Source organism: Zonotrichia albicollis, chromosome 5 (genome assembly GCF_047830755.1).
Source record: "Zonotrichia albicollis isolate bZonAlb1 chromosome 5, bZonAlb1.hap1, whole genome shotgun sequence".
NCBI lineage: Eukaryota > Metazoa > Chordata > Aves > Passeriformes > Passerellidae > Zonotrichia > Zonotrichia albicollis.
Window position 1 is genome coordinate 30,366,750 of NC_133823.1, and position 18,151 is coordinate 30,384,900.

Consider the following 18,151-nt stretch of genomic DNA (forward strand, 5'->3'; position numbering starts at 1 on the left):
CAATAAGAAAGAGGGGATGAAAATGTTCTGAAAAATAGCAGAGGATAAGCTGTTGCCAGCATTGTGACCCTCCCTCTGGAGGGATGATCCTTAATGATCATAATTAGAAAAAATGTTCCTGCATCAATAAAGTAAGAAAAAAGTAAAGAATTTTAATATCTTGAATTATGAAAGGTTATTTCTGGCTTCACCAAGTTAGGGTTCAGTTTTTAAAGCCATATATTACACAGAGAATAGAATATGACTTTTTATTATAACAAAATACTTTGAATAGTTTGAATAATTAGTGAAACAATTTGACAATACTCTGAAAGGAAATCAGAAGACTCAGAATCAGCACACATAACCTAAAGACAAGCTGAAAGATTTTAAAAATCAGGATCATTATGATTATCAGAAAAGGTTAGTTTTCTCTTTTCTGCATATTCTCAAGACCACAGACTTTCTAAGCACTGCATTTCCCTACTTCAGGTGATAAGAGCAGTGTTGAACCTTTAACTGGTATCAATAAACTCACACAAAAAAGCCAGGACTGAATCCTTTACTGAGACCCATTTCTCTTATTTAATAGCTTTTATTTCCACAACTGCTACTGTATTTTGCTGCTATTTTCCCCTACAACACTAATTTAAAAAAGTGGTACCTAGGGGTGGAAAGATAAGAAAAGCAGATGGTTTTGAAAATGAAGGGGTAGCCTATAAAAAATAGACAAGGCAAACACCATTGGGAAAAAATGTGACTGAGTTTAAAAGAGGAATCTCTAACTGAAAGGAATGTAGAGAAAGGGACAGGGAATGATTACAAATAAGAACATAAGGGAATAGCTGAAATTAATCAGATAAACCATTCTCATGGTCAGGATAATAGGATTTGCTATCAGTTTAGGTGTCTCAGCTGAGAATTTAATTTCATTAAAATTAATTTTTTTAAAATTTTTCAGATTGGAAGTCAAATAAATGTCAATTAGTGCTTTTTTTAGAGCTCTTTTTATCAGTACTTTTTATAGGCACATGTAAAATCAGAATCTAAGATTAATTCTTTTGGTGTGATTAAAAATTAAGGCATCATACTCAAAATATCCTTTTTTCCCACTCCTCTACCTCCCCCCATCTCTAATATCTAGATACCTGTAGGATAAAAATTATCAACAATCACTGCCTGGTATAGATTTTTGTTTTTCACATGCAGCTGAATACCTCATTCTACCAACTAAATTGTCTGTTTAGTAGGAATAGCATTTTATAGTAGAATTTCCTGATTATCTTTCCTGATAAATCAGTGATATGTTGAACACCAAACAATGAGAAGATACATAACTCACAATCGCATTAAATCTTTTATTCCACTGCAGGTGTAACATATTGGCATAGTCATTAAAATAGACTACTGCAGAATTTAACTAACTTTTTTAAAGGCATTAAAAAATCCCTCAACAGAAATACTCTCCCTGGCTTGAGGTTTTTTCCACACCCTTCTGCAGAAAGCAGTTGTTTACTTTCTCCTAGGTAAAGCAAATTAATGTCTAAGGTTTTCAACAACTCAGATAAGGGTTAAGCTTGTTTTAGCAAAAGAAAGCTCCTAATCGACTTTCTAATGTAATTTACTTCACATTTATTCCATGAGTACTGCAAGTTTGAATTGTTTTAGCACATGAGATAAGAAGGTCTTAAGGAAGGATATGTATGGTGTAGAAGCAGTAAATGACAAATTATCCTTTTCCTTTTCATAGTACTGTTTTCAAACAATTCTTTTTTAGTGTTCGGTGTTGATCTGAAGGAAAGTTTTAAAATGCTCTGAGTGTTCCTGCTGTCTAATCAGCTGTACCTGTGGCATGACTCACAGTCTGACTGCTACTGAGGCATTTGTCCTTCACCCAAATCATTCACTAGATGACACTCTTGCATTATAGACACCCTCTTTGCTATGCCAGACATCACACTGACTCCTTATCAATGAGAACATACATTTTAATGAAAATAACGAAAGAAAATGTTTCATATGTTCATGACATGCTTTGTAGAGAACAATTCATATTTACAAGTAAAGATGAAAACTAAATTTTAAAAATATTGTAATACACCAGGTACCACTAGAAAGCAGTCTTAAAGTAACTGTACTTTTGTCTGAAGTTAAGATGTTGTGCTCAAGACAAAATAAAGAAATGAGAATTTTTCTTAATTTTTTCCCCATTAAATTATTGCACATATTTCTTTGTAGATTCAAAGTACAGTAACAGATTTTGCAAGATTGAGTCACTATTTTTGTATATGGCCTGAAGTAAAAAGAAAAGAACAAATAACAAGTAACTTCTTTCAACAATGAATATTTCTTTCACCTAATTACATTGGAAGACTAAATTAATGAATGCTATTACATTTTTTTTCTCATTTCTACCCTGATAGGTTGGGATTCAAAGGATTTGTCCAGTAACTTAAAAGAGCATCTTCAACAGAAATGTGCACTAAATGCTTTTATCAATTCAGGTTTATTTCTCCAGCAACTTTTCCAGTCTCCTTACATGTTGCTAGATGTGAAGATGAAGAACAGATCCATCACACCTTATTTTGTCACATGAAGAGAGGTTATGAAATTAGGAACAGCCAGTGCTGTTCATGCAGTACTAGAACACATGAGAATATAGTGCCCCTCTAAATTTGCAGCATGTGTACAATCTGCAGAAATATTCCAGGTAAGATATCTACTGTTCCAGACACAGACAGTGCTGGACAAGTGGTCTCTTGTAGAATCTACTGTGAAGATTAAGTTACCACATCTCAGCAAGGGCCAGCAGCAATTTTGTTTCTGTAGGAATAGCATCACCTGAATAGAGTGCTCTAAATCTTGGAGTTTAACAGAGTGCATTTTACTCCTTCAAATAAATCTGCTCTAAAACTTCCTTTCTGCAGAGAAGATCATGCTAAACAAAGTTTAGACCTTTGTTTTCTTTGTACAATATATTTGTGAGTACACATGAGCATAATTTTTGGTACTTAAATTCTTTCTAACATATGTGTGCAATGCCACTGTTTTCTCACTTACTCAAGAGTTAGACTCAATGGTCCTTGTGGGTGCCTTCCAACTCAGAATATTCTGTGAATCTGTGAAGATATTTCAGAAAAGTAATTTACATGTATGCTTCCATGAAGACTAAAGTTCTTTTTTTCCACTACAATATATTCAGTTTTCTAACAGAAAAAATCTTCTTGGTTGCCCTGGTTCCAGCCAAGACACAGCGAGCTTTTTGTGCCAGCCATGAGAGGGCAGAGCTGGAGCCATGTGGGCATGGCCAGGTTGGTTGTTTTCTACCACCTCAGGTCATTCCAGGGCTGGGGGTAAGGGACACTTACTTCTGAGAAGGCCATGGTGGGAGGGAGAAGCTGTTTGCAGTTGTTCATTGTCACCTGAGGTCTGCAGTGAGCATTTTTGCATGTGAATCACCCTCTCTTTTTATATACTTCTGCCATTAATAATGTCGCTGCTACTGTTGTAGCTCATTTCTGTTTCCAGTAAATTGTTCTTACCTGAGGCCACGACCTCTGCCTTTTGTGCTTTCTGTCGGGGGAGGGCTGGGGCTCCTGAATTTTGGGGGTTTTTTAGTGGTAGCACTAATTTGGGGAATACCATTTCTAAACCACAAAATTAGGGTAGAAATATTTTACAAGTTCAAGTTATACACCTAGTTGCAAGAAGTTCATTTAAAGCATTTCCCAAACTGTCTACTAGGATGCAAATGTTTCCAGCTCATGATGTATCATGATGTTACATGACCTACTTTAAAAAAAGAAAAAATCTTAATTCAAGGATTGGATTCAATATTTCAAAATTTCTGTGGTTTTCAAAACACTTATTAATATTTGAATTTAAAAAATTCATATTATTAGTGATTTTCAGTCAATAAAGCCCCAATTCAGATGCCTAATATAGTTTGAAGTGATATTTGTGCTTCTAAATATTTTAGGAGTTTTTTCCATTTCTAAGCACGTCATCCACTCCATGCACTTCTGCAGTTCTGTTGTCAACAACACTCTCAAACTCCTCAATCTATTTTCCTTCTGAAAGCTGGTCCTCTTATCCTTCATTCCTGGTGGACAATTACATACTGTCAAAAAAAAAGGCAGAAAAACCTTCAGCAGAAAGATATTTGACACTTGTGTGGGAAAACCAAAAACACTAAACCCCATAAAAGGAGAGCCACAGATGGCAGGAGAAGCAGCTGGAAGCATGGTTCATTTCTCCTGCTTTGTTAGGTCAATTAGATTATGTGAGTATGTGCCAGGTAATGGCTTTTTCCCTGAGCCAGTGCAGCTTTCAATCAACCATCCTCCTCCAAGCTAGTTAATTATACATGTCAAGGATGTATGATTTTAATGACAGCTCTCAGGTTGACAGTGCAAGCAGCTCTCAGTGATTCAGAAACCAGCAAAAATGTCGCTGATAACTAGACATTAGAAATGGCCCACACTCAATCTGCTATTAAAATTCAAGTCTCTAGCACCAAACTGTGGAAAAGGAAAGCTGATATACATCTACATTTATTCAGAAGAGGAGGACAAAACCAACAATATTTTTTAAGCTATAAAGAAAGAAGAAAAGCAGAGAAGATAACCCAGGCATCTAATCTTTAGATTTCATTGCCTGCAGTAAGAGTCAGCAGTTTGAGACAAAACCACTCCTGACAGGTCTCAGTATGAGTTTTGGGTTTCTATATTAAATTACTCTGCTCTATGAAGTGTTGATTATTAAGAAATATAGTTTGCTAACTAAGACTTAGTAATTTCCTAATTATACTTCTCCCACACTGGTGCACATTTAAGCAGCTAGAAAGAGAGCAGCCAAAGAGACATGAAAAATCATAGACATTTTTACAATTAAAACATACACCAGTAATTTATTATGTGTACAAACATGAAATGTCACATCTTACAATAAGAGCTGTAGTCAGCGCTGTGAATTCTAAATGCTACATGAGGATGAATATCATAAGAAAGATGGAGAAGGACTTTTCACAAGAGCAAATAGTGACAGGAAAGGAGGAATGACTTCAAACAGAAGGAGAGTAGGCTTAGTTAAGATTTGAGGAAGAAATTTTTTATTATAAGGTTGGCACAGGTTGCCCAGAGAAGTTCTGGATGCCCCATCCCTGCAAGTGTTTAAGACCTGGTTGATCAGAACTCTGAGCAACCTGGTCTAGTAAAGTTGTCCCTTGAAACTAGATGGTCTTTAAAATCCCTAGAAAACTCAGGCTATTCTATGATTATATGATGAGCTTCCTAGCAATACATTTCCTATTGGAGTATGCTTTTCTGAGAATTTCAAACAGATTTTTTATATAAATCAGTGTTCCTTCTTTAGTTATATCATGTCAAAGCTGAAACTTTTCACACAGGTGGCTCCCTGAGTAGCTCTTCAGGCACTGGAAAATTGTCCCAGAAAAAAAAAAAAGATTATTAAATGAAAGTTTAAAATTTTATCACAGCTCAGTTTCTATATTAAAAAAAAGAAGCTGATTAATGATATGGAATTAAATCCATAATGCTCAAATTCTACAAGAGCATGGTATAGGTAACTCTGCATGCACTCAGAACCAGATTTATTTAATTTCTATGTCTGCATAGTCAACTAAGGGATACAAGAAGGAAAAAAAGTGCATGTAAAGTACTTTTTTGGAATGGTATAATGACCACTAATCTGCCAACCTTGAAGTCAGCAACATTTTATGAGTTATAATGAGAAATTCGCCTCATGTATTCCTAGACCACTCTGACAGTAAAAGCTGGGTGGAGCTGCTGGTTGCATCAGGAGCAAGTTCTGCTGTTTGCACCTCACCTTTGCCTCCCATGTGCTCAGCTTTCTCCAGTGCCTTGCTCTAGCTCAGGAGGAAACAAGAAATAGCAGGATTTTACAGAGCAAGATAGAACTTACTGACCTTACAGAGAGGAGGAGATCACAGCACCAGGCAGCTGCACTTCTCTCCCTTTTGCATTCCACTTCACAGCTTCCCAGAGGAGTTCTGCTGAATCCAGAACCAGGTGCATAAAGTTAGTCTGGACTTGACCACAGTCTGCATCCAAATGATGTATTTATTTCAATTGCTGTTTAAAACCAAGCACCACAACAAAACAACAACAAAATAAGAAGAATCGAAACATTTTCTATTAGAAATCCAGTAACAAGTCAGATGCATGACTGCCCATCAGAGATGTTTTTCTGTATTATATTTGTATAAGGTTTAATGAAAAAAAAAAAAAGTGAATGGCAAATATCAAGCACCAGGCTCTGGAGAGGCAGGACTACTTGAGCCACCTCACAATTTTTTTCTGGACAGGAAGGCTGTAGAGAACCACTAGTGAATTACTTACATTTTTATTGTCTCCAATGTTATGGCTCTTCCCAAGTAAAGTTCTATGATGAACTTTTTCTTCTTTCTTCTAAGAATGACATGGTCTGAAAAAATAATGAGGTAGCCATAGGGCTTTTCTGCAGATGTGCTGCTCTTGAAAGGCCATTTGAGACCTTCCTATTCTTATCTCAGATGCCAGCAAGTGTCTGATCACACTGAAATAGCTCACTTGGGAAAGGCTGTTGGCATAAGATCACTGCCCAGAAGCTCTTCACGCCAGCTCTTGGAATGAGCCAGCTGCTGTGAAACAGCAGCTGTCCATGGTGGGCTTGGTAAACTTATTTAAACTTATTTAAATTAGTCACCATATTGTTGTGACGCTAAATTGAAAGTGAAACTTTTCAAAACCACACAAGTGCACAATCCTATGGAATCAGCAATTATAATGTCAAAGAACTCCCACTAATTTTGGCAGCCTGACCTTGTTACCAGTTATAAACTTGAAAGCAAGATCACAAAACTTTTAGTCAAGTCACATCAGTACCTGGGAAATATTTACAACTCTCCTTACCCCTAGCACTACCTGTCAGTGCGTACTTTGATGACACTAATTAATGTTGAAAACTCAAATGAGGCAGAAAGCCAGGATAGTATCTAAAACAACATTAGCATCTTTCATTTCAAAAATACAATTTAATGATATGTAATCTGTCCCAACATCCCCAGCCAAACAATATCAGTAGCTTTTCTTCAGTCTTGAAAAGTAGTGACTCTTTCTGCTATCTTCATTCCCAGATGATCAATAAAATAATGAAAGCCATTTGAAATCCTGTTTCACTGAAATATAGACATTATAGCAAGTAAATTAATTACCATCTCCAAAAATAAAATCTTTACTGAATGCAAATTTCAGTAATGTTGGTCCGGCAAATCACAAAACCATGCCAATAGGTTCTATTAAAAATTGCAGCTTTTTGGAAAAACAAAGAGAAATTTCAGGCTTGAGAATTTTGAATGACAAAAGCCTCTTGATTGGGGAACACTATTTTTTTACAGAGGAATTTGCAGCTATTTGAAAAACAAAATATGATACTTGTTTATTTGGGATATAAATAAAGAATTAAAATAATTCACCAGCAATTTTTTAAAAAGCATAGGCAAGGAGATCATAACTACTCAACTCATGTCTGAATATTTTCCTCACTTCAGAATACATGGGTAATCAAGACTTTTTTGGCCCCTGTTCCTTTCATCACTCATGATTTGCTCAACCCTGAGATGAGCTCAGTTGGCTGGAGCAGAGTGCTAGTGATGCCAAGGTTGTGGTTTTGATCCATGTGTGGGCTGTTAGCTGAAGAGTTGGACTCAGCAATCCTTGTGTGTCCCTTCCAAGTGAGAATATTCTATGATTCTGTGAGTCAGAAGAAAATAACACTAAGTCCTGTCTTGAAGACCACCGCTAATGAAAAAGCCTGCAGGTGACAAAGGGAATAATTGAATCAAACACATGGTCACAGTTTGCTTCTGTCATATATGCATTCAAGAAACAAAAGTCTGTTGCTTTGAAACAGGCCTTTACAGCTTACACCTGGCTGGATACGAGACAGCTGAGGTGAAAAAATTATAAACTCACCATAGGGCTTTGTAAATCAAGACACCTCTGCAGTGGCCATCTGACCTCTTCTGTGTGATGGTGTGGAGCAGTCAGTCCAAATGGGGGCATTAAAATCTTTTCAGGTAACTCCAAATACTGTCTGGAAAATACCAGAGGATGCCTTTTTCTCATTCCACCTTTCTCATTACTAAACACAGCATGCAAAGCCCACCCCACTGCGATATGTACAACACAAACAGCACAGTGAAAGGTGATACTCTAAGAAACCTTCTGAATTATTTATTTGGTGAATGATGCGTATAAACTACTCCTTGGTCTGGCTACACTCTATATAAGTTAAATATAGGATATCTGCTTTATACAGAGTTGAATATTAACTGACTTTGGACTGAGGTCTTGACATTACAAGGAGTACTCTCTTGTAAAATTAGATCCAAAATTAATACACGAACTTTTCTTCATAAAAATATATAAATTTGTATATGACCAAATATCTGGCTTGTGTTTCAGTGTTACAAAATATTACAGAGAAAGAAACACATTTGTTAAATCATATTTTCTGATTCACAAGGAATAAAAAGGTAGAACTACAGTGTGAAATGCTCCAAACAATTAGCCTGTGAAGTGCTCCGAGGCTTTTAATGCTTTTCCCCTGAAGTACTAAAAGGTTGTTTTTCTTTTTTGAATGTGATTTCAGAGAGGAACAATGTACATTAATTAACATAAAAACAGGTTTTTCAGTGTTCACAGGTCTCATAAAATCTGCTATTTACAGCTGGTGCTGAATATACCCTTTAATGTAATATACCCTTTAATATTTAAAAGATTTGACATCCACTGGAGGCTTATCATTCATTTCATGAACACTGCTTAGGATCTAAGCAGGTTGTATGAGACCTGGCATCCTAACAAGGTCTCATCTTGAAAATACTTACGATGAATGGTCCTGAATAATTCTCCTCTGGAAAGGCTCTGATCACAGCATTTGTAAGCATTATCAGGCCTGACCTATCAGCTGGATTTCAAATTTTGTTTTCTTGATTGTGTTAACTTTAACCAGGATTCTTGGCCTAACTCATTTCCACACACAGCTGCACAAAATCTTGTGCCAACAAAAGAAAAGGGGTGGCACAGAAGTGGGGCTAAACTAAGTGCTTCTTTCAGCTGCAGTACATACTTAGGCTGCTCAAGAGGCTTCCTAGCCGCCTTACCAAAATAACACTTACCTTTCTGAAGTGAGAACAGGCTAAAAACCTATATTTTCTTCAACAATAGTTTCATTATCTCAAAAAAAAAAAAAATAAGACAGAGCAGAAGCAGCACCAGGACAGCAAATCAGAGTCTGTGTAATCTGAAGGTAAGGACAGCTGGATAACTACTGGAGTGCAAAAAGAAAGATTTCTTACTGAGTTTTGCTGCAGTTATTGTGAATATGTATTTGCTATATGCCTACAGCTTTCAAAAGTACTCTAACTGGAATAGTGAGAGAAGTGCTAATGAAGTAAAATCATTTAAGTAAATGTTTTAGATTAGATAAGAATAGCTCTCCAAAGTTGTTAGTAATTTCTAATAAACAAGACTTGATTAAGAAAACAACACAAAACTGAATGTAGCACAGCTCATATCAAGCCATAAATCATAGCTAAGTAGTGTTAGCAAAAGACCTCCACAACTGAACATCTATTTCTTTTCTATATTTTCATAGTTATTTAAATATATTTTCATGTACTTATATTCTTTATTAGCAAAAACTTTCCAAAATAGGAAAAGTTAAACACATTAGCCGAATGACTTTCCATATATGTCTTGTTGTGGAAGTATTGACTAAAATAAAATCTCGCAGGTATTTCTTGAAAGCTAATGTATAGAGCCCAGAAAATTTCACCAGCCTCATGATATAGGCTGATAGATTATAATGAAATTACAGATTATAGATTATAACAAAAATTCAATGTACAACATGGTTTAAGATATTCCTCATGAATGAAAACATTGTGGAGTCCCAAGGGATTCAGTCTCCTCTATAATTCACCTATTAAACTAGAACAGTTATAATTGCTACTATGAGACACACCAAAGGGAGTCAGTAATTTTATACTCTTATGTCAGTGTTAGCTTATCTTTGAAAAAAGTGAATGTTCTGGTGGGCACTCTTGTTGGAGCTGAAAGCTTAGTTGAAAAAAGGACCACTGAGTATCAGCAAAGCAAAATGCCAACACCAGTGACACAGTATTTCCACTGAACTCTTATGACACAAAGTAGGAAGAATTCCTGTTGTGTGCTATACTGACTTACCATTTAGCTGGTGGAGAATAAGCTACTTCATCCAAAATAGTCAGCCAAATAGTTATTTGCATGATTACAGAGAATTGTCTCATTAAAGCGTCAGTGCCCAGATTATCGTCTCTTTTTCCCTCTTTCTTTTCTTTCCATTTTTCTTTGGCAGAAAATACATATGTGACTGGCATTATTAAAAGTTTAAAGAATGCTGTTTGGAACAGCTGTTAGAAACTATTTTCTTTGAGACAAGCACAGTTGAAAAATATACTTTGTCCAGTAATCCTTTTATTAAGACTTCAGAGTGTAGAGACAAGAGGACTTCCAAAAGAGTTCAGAGCAAAAAGACTGGTGGAGAGAACTCACTCAATAAAAGCCCATATCAAACTCATTCTTGGTGACAAAGGATGTCACCAAGACATCCTTTTTTTATGAGTTACAAAATTGGGTTACAAAATATTTCAGGCAACATAAATATGCTTTAAGCTAACAATCACCTCAAAAAAACCCAATAAGAATAGCAAAAAAAGAAGCAGATGTATCCGTATTTCTGGTGCTTCAAGCAATTTTCTAGTCAAATTTATAGTTAGTTTTATCATCACCTTCCAGATCTATAATTTCTATCAGAAGAAAGAATATCACTGATTTTCACTGTTAAATTGCCTTCCATGGCTGTCTTGACTTGAAGATGGAGTTATCTCCACTATGATGAATTCCTGGCTGCTCTTTAAGTGAAAAAGATTTTTATTGTGCAACAGAGATGTTTATCAATGCAACATGTAATTCAAAAATAGACTTTCCTAAAGTATAGTGAACCCCTCTGTGGATTCCTTCATACTTTGTTCTCATGTTAGAGGTTCCCTCTAAAAATGACAGCCAAGTTACTTCTCCAGCTTTGATTCAGACAGAGGGAATCAATCACCTTCCTAAAAATTCTGTTGATTGTAAACAGATTCTTTAAAGACCGCAGACAACCTATTTATGAAAAAATTTTGCTTAGTATTTAAAAATGCTTAAGTTCAATCATCAACTCTAAGAGTAAATTTATGAATAATTGTCATTGCCAATTCCAGTTCTTCTATTGACACATTTTCCAAACACTTACTACAAAGACTAATTTACAGAAAGCATACCATTCATTACATATCAACTACCTGAAACAAACATCTGTATTAAAGCTGTTTCATAAAATGCTTGCAGCTCGTCCTAAGCCATTCTTAGGGGGCAAAGTGCAGTAAAGAGAAATGTTTACCTTGACCTTGGAATTCCAAACCAAACCCGCTCACTATTTCCCTCCAGAGCTTTTGGGAAAAAAAAAAAAAAAAAACTCTGTATGGTTTCCTGGCACAGATCACAGTAATAAACCTCATGCTAAGGTTTTTAAAACCACCAAAACTGTAAAACCATGAACTGAAATTCTTCCTAACACATATTTTTCCTTGACCACCATCTGTATAAACCAGCATTGTCCTATAACCTGCATAATACAGTCAAGTGAAAATAATGTTCCATTTTATCATCCATGAATGTATATTTTAAATGTCTTCACAGCAGAAATACAGATTCATGCTTAGTAAAGAACACAAAAAAATTCACAATATTTATATTATAAAAAATAGCAAATTTTTATTGAACCTTGTTGTTTCATTGTTTAAACAGAAAAGAAACTTGCACACCTTTATAATTAGTGGTTCCATTCTGATTCCACTGAAAACAGGGTTGTTTGGGACTGTGTCACAGAAATAACCTGGAATACTGAATACAAGCATACTGAAAAATATAATTCTTAGCTTTAAAGTCCAGTTTCAAAGATTTTTTTATATACATTTCTATCACTTTAAGTCAGCTCATGGATACTTTAAATGTGCAGAACGCATGTGAGTTTCTGATCCTTTTCACATGAGCATCAGAATGATGAGCAATACTGAATTTATGGGATTAGAAGTGAGTCTAGAAAAAGTACTACTTACACAGCACTCCAAACAGAAGAACTGCTCAGCATTAAGATTCTTATTGCAAAGCAAAAGAGCTGCTGAGGAATTAGCAGTGAGAAATGATAACTCTGTAAAATGTATCCTGTAAATTGATATGAGAAATGCAGCATGCCTTTGATATACTCTCAATAGCTATAATCTGGAAACATATTATTTTAAAGAACCACTTTACTCTACTTGTACAGACCGCTATTTTGTTTCTTAACTACTTATCTTGAATTTCAGATTCTTTCTTTCTTTAAAAAATGAAAAAAATGGAAATAAAATACTTGTCAAAGTTGGTGTTATTATTAAGCTTTAAAACAGGAAAAGGAGAATACTGTAAAATTCAGTATTTTCAGTGATCACTCCTAATTTCTAAATAAACTTAAATATCATGATCTTTCCAAAAAGTAACTATTTTTCATACAACAAAAATCCATTTTCTATGTATACTAACTGGTATACTATATTCAATTATACTGATTTTTTTGCCTGCAAAATGTATAGATTATTTTAGAATAATATTTTCCTTACATTACCTATTACTTTAAACTTATAACAAATACATTTAAAAAACATAGAGAACAAAAAAGTTTGACCTGTATACTTTTTCCAAGATACAGAAGACTAAGCATAACACAAATTTTTAAAGAAAATCAGTTTAAAATGTGTATCTAGAATATGCATAAATTGCTGTTTCTCCATTTACTTACTTTTTCCAATCAGTCTGAAGAGTAAATAAGTGTAACAGACAAAACTTCAATATGTATGCAGAACAAAGTATCTTAAATGTTTGAAGAATTTTAAATTGTACATTCTCCTAGAATATATTTTCTTCAGTGTAAAATTTCTTAGTACAAGCATGGTTTGTGATAAATTTCTATTTAAATTTTAGATGAGAAACACATTATTGAATATTAATGAAAATTCTTCACTAGTAGATTAATACTCAGCGTTTACTATGGTAATCCAGTTTTACCACACAACATTTATTCTTATATTTGGTCAATTTGTATAATTAGCTAAAAGATGGTTATAGTTAATATCACACTGTTGTGTTCAGAAAATGTACATATTTTCAGCTTTGATCAGATACAATAGTCATTACACAGTTTGAATTTATCTTTCTAAACTATCAAGTGAATTACTTTCAACATTTTAGAAAACAATCAAAACAGTTTTTATCGTTTCAGTTTTATCATCTGTGAAAATATAAAATGAACGTTTTCTTAATTAAGAAAAGTACTTCTTAAAAAAATCTAATTACAGATGGAAAGACAAATGTTTGGTAAGGACAGGTTCCAGAAACTGTTAAAGTACTTACCTCAGTAATGCTTTGGCAGATGGATAGGATGATTGAAAATTTTTGAACAAATTGTTGCTTCTTTGACGCACAAATTGACTTATTAATTACTGAATGCGCTGTATACAAGAATCCTCCTTTCTTTTTTTCCTATGTTTCTTTGTTGAGTCCCAAAAGATTAAGGTCTTTCCATTACTCTCAAAGAATACATTATCAAAGATCAAACCATGTGACTGGAGAATTATTTGTCTTAATGCAATGTATTTGCACCTCTTGAAAATAAATCAAAAAGTGGGGTTTTCTACACCTGTATAGATCCCTGGGCATATAGAAAGGTTTTTATGAGACCAGATTTTCAATTTTAGGTTTTTTCTGAAAAAGAATCTATTATATTCTTAGTGATAACACAAGGCTTTTGCCACACAAAGGTAGACCAACACACACACACATATATATATACATATATATATATATATATATATATATATATGTATGTATATATATATGTGTATATATATGTGTATATATATATATATGTATGTATATATATATGTGTATATATATGTATATATATATATATGTATATATATATATATGTATATATATATATATAGGATGAAACTTCCAGTCATAATAAAAACAAGGATGTTTTAAGTTTTTAAGTGTTATTTCCTTAGAAGATTTTCTAAGATTTTTTTTCCTGAGTCAACACTATTTTAGCTACTAACGTAAAGCACAGCACCTTACAAGTAGCTATAAAGTTAAGCCCATCCTAGGAAATAGTTTTCTTAATGGAATTATAGCATCTTACTCTCACACTTCTGATCTATACAGAGGATGTAAGACAAATGACTAAAATAACATACATTTTTTAAAAAATTCAGCTCAAGCACTCTTCATCGATCTTTTATGGTGCTGGTAATACAAGCATAAGCTCTTTATTTTGTGTCTCTTGCTTTTTGTCCAGACAAAATCTTTTGTTTTCAAGGAGTAATCAAGGACCCTGAATTAGTACCTATGTGTGCAGTGCTTATCCTAGGCAAACAGAGAATCCACTCTTTGAGTGTGCTCTACCATGGGTGCCTAAACCCTTCATTCTACACAACCTTCAGCAGCACTGAACACATCAGTACATAATGTCCCCAAACCACCAAAGACTCCTATATTTAAAGCATGCTGAGCCTGCACAGACACTGCCAAAGAAAACTCCCTGTCTGACCATCCAGGATCACTCTGGCATGACCTGGGCTGGGTCAGGAGCACCTTCCCAGCTACACGCACACTCTCACACCAGGTATCCCCTAGCAGGCTCTCAAATGTCTCTATCGCTAAAACAATTTAATTTTCATGCAATAACAAAGTAACAGCTCAAGCTGAGTGCCTTCAAGACCTCAAGTAAAGGAGCCCCGGGGATTTTGCAAGCACAGGAGGATCTGGGGGTCCCTGGCTGTCTCTGGGTGTCCGGTCACTGGGCACAGTCCCCGCGCCCTTTGTTGTGCCAAGGGACAGAGCTCCACCAGCCAGGGCTCAAACTGCACTGGTACTGCAGCTGCACACTGAGCACTGCAGGGACTCCTCAACACAGTGACCTTACTCAACCACTTTCTCTTTCATTTCAGAAAAAAAAGGAAATAAGGATTATCCTTTAAAATAAAATTTAAAAAAAAGGATTATCACGCTATTAAACTAAACAAAGAGCTGTTCTTTTAGATATTATGTGGGTGGTTAACCTAGTTATAATTCCTGAAAAGCCTGCATATGTGAATTTGTAACCTAAATTCCTTGAAGATTAGTCTATTTTCTGTGAAATAATTATTTCCATTAAGGAAATGGCTGTCTTAAACATGGAAAGAGCCAATACCTCTAGTGGGTATTAATTCATGAAAACACTTCTTTTTTATTAAAGTCTTTTAAAAGTCTCTATAGGAAAAAAAACTATTTCCTGCAACATATCTTCCAGATTTATAGAGCAGGAATATATATCAATCAATACAACAGACATCTCTTTTTCTTCTAAAGTAATGGATTTGTTTAGGGAAAAGCCATTTGCCTCCTTCTCGTAAGACTGACACCTCAGGAAATTCTACTTGAATTTTTTTTTCATATTTAAAGATGGGATAGTACCAAAAGTATTTATCATAACAATTTTCAGAGTTTAGCAAAGTGAATTCTATTTATTGTGTAACTAATCTGCACACCAGCCCACAGAGAATCACATACTCAGAATGGTGTGTGGTAAACACCCAACTTAAGCTTAATGTACTAATGCTATAACATCAACTACAAAGACCACTGTATACTGGTGCAAAAAATAAAAGTATTGCTGAAATAGCTGAACAATTTCATTATTTCCTAAAAACATCTGCTGTATATCAATTCACAGCATTCTTTCCTGACCCACCAACAAAATAAGTGTAAGAGATCAAAGACTGAAAACTGCAAAAACTCTAGAGTAAAGTTTTTGCCTCATTACAGTAAAATGAGGCAAAACTTCAAAGAGTACCAGTAGTAAAAGTTGTCTTAAAACCATAAATGGTATTAAACTAATGTAATATTTTACAAAGTCTACATTTAAAACATGCATGAAACAATGCAAGGGCTATGGAAGGATGTTATGATGGCTGCTCTTCCAGGCTAGTTATACTTCCATATCACTGATAAATTTACTACCTGCAGTTTTGCTTTCAAAAGCACAATTTATCTGATTTTAATGCATCACTTAAATGTTATACTTTCAGGAATATTTGCAATATGATATTACATCTGATTGGAAATAAATACTGTCTGGCTTTTATTACATTTGCCTCCAATTTTCATTAGTTAGGGTTACTATTGTCCACTTTAATAAAGTTTGCTTGGATACCTCCTTGATATCAATTAGATTGAATATTCTGACACCTCAGATATATTCTATTATCTCAGCTCTGATGCACTGGTCCATATAGTAGCACTTTCCTTAATATTAATCAATTTAACAGAATCTAAAACCTCCAAAACACTCTGAGACAGAGTTGGACTCTGTTCCACTAGCCATTTCCTGCCCACATTCATTAATACTGTTTTATGTGCCTCTTCAATGTGAGGTAATGTTCAAAGTAAATAATTAGTAGCTCAGTCTGTCTGCACACTAACCTCTCTACAGGGATATAATCCTAAATAAAATTAATCAGTGAATCACAAGACCTATTTTGTAGTCAAGATTTTATGCTGTACTTAAGGGTCTATAAAATTAAAAAATAAAAATTTTTAAGATTTTTGACATCTTTTAGGCTCTAGTGTTTGCTTACATTGTTGATTCTATTGATCTCCCACTGAGGATGAGATAATGAAAAACAGCCCCAAGCAGTGACTACCGAGCCCTTTGATGAAGTACATGTTGGACCAGGACATAATTTGTCTGGATGGCAGTAGAGCTTATCTTGTTGCCAATTTGTAAAATGCACCAGAAGCTTTGGCACCTGTTCAGACCTGTAGTTATGCAAACAGCACAGGGAGTCTGCAGAGTGCTGGGGGAAGCCAAGGAATGGAGCCTGTAAACAGAATTGTCTGCTTGTGTCCCCACTTTTTTATCAGTAGGAGTTTCTGAGCAGGGCCATATGCTATGGGGGTCTGCCAACAATTTTTCTAACCCAAGAACCAAAGGTTCAATTTGGACTTGCTTGACTCCCACTGGGATAAGGGGGAGTCAAGATAACTGACTGGGGATAGACCTGCTCAATAATGCAATAAGACAATGGAACTATCTGAGCCAATATCTGCCTTACAGATCTAGCTCCAAAAAGCTGACCAAGACCATATCCATATGATGATATCTTGCTAAAATAAACATTAAAAAGTCCTACAGGAGGCCCTGATTCCCACATGTGAGTTTAACAAACAGCCCTTTTTCTATGAAGACACAAACCCCTCTGGAGACTCTCAGAGAAGCACATCAGTCTTCCAATTATCCAGTAGATCAAATACTAAATTAATATATTTAGCATTCACCAGAATACAAACAGGAAAGTCCTATTCTGCTTCTCCAGGTGAATATCCCAATTACTAGGTGTGGGTTTCTTGCTAATTCTTGAATTTACTCGATCTGTGCAGAAGGAAGCAGTTTCCTCATGAAGAACAGAGGAATACGCAGCCTTGTCCCAGAATGTCATTTGTCTCAGTATTAGTGTTCATTCCTATAAATAGGAAAAGCGGGTTCAAAGCCCAGGAAAGTAAGCCTGTGTGCCTCAAAAATGGTTAAATAATAAGGCAACACTACAGGAAACTTTAGGAGGTTTGCTTTTTTAATCAACCAATTGTTTGATGCTGAACTAGTAATTGTGTTCTGGGGATACAGGTCACAGGACTACTTGGAGTTTGGCAATCCATTCTCCATTGAGAATTGGGAACTTTTTGTTCTTAATTATTTTGTGAGGCTTAGCTAGTTTACCAATTTTAAATGTAGCCATGTATTCTCCTCACTTGTAATACCTGTTTCTTTACCTATCCATTCTTAATCCTTTTCCTTTCCTGTTTCCCTGTTATTAAGACCTTCAACTTTATATATAAAGAATTCCTCCTATGAGATTTCAGACCTATTTTGTATTTTCTGAAACAATAGCACCAAATTAGTCTTGCCTTAAAGAGACCAGAGGGACAGGGAC

At 35.0% G+C, this 18,151-nt stretch overlaps 1 long non-coding RNA gene across 1 annotated transcript in view; it reads right to left on the reverse strand.

Annotated features, from left to right (window-relative positions):
* Positions 1-1,110: 1,110 nt before the first annotated feature.
* The window catches only part of LOC113459187 (uncharacterized), a 63,813-nt gene continuing 46,772 nt past the window's right edge, over positions 1,111-18,151 (reverse strand). Inside the window, exons 13-16 of the long non-coding RNA XR_012580433.1 lie at positions 7,974-8,094; positions 6,360-6,444; positions 5,927-6,013; positions 1,111-4,099 (exon numbers count right to left, since the gene is read on the reverse strand). This is a non-coding gene — a long non-coding RNA (uncharacterized LOC113459187). The remainder of the gene's footprint in view (positions 4,100-5,926; positions 6,014-6,359; positions 6,445-7,973; positions 8,095-18,151) is intronic.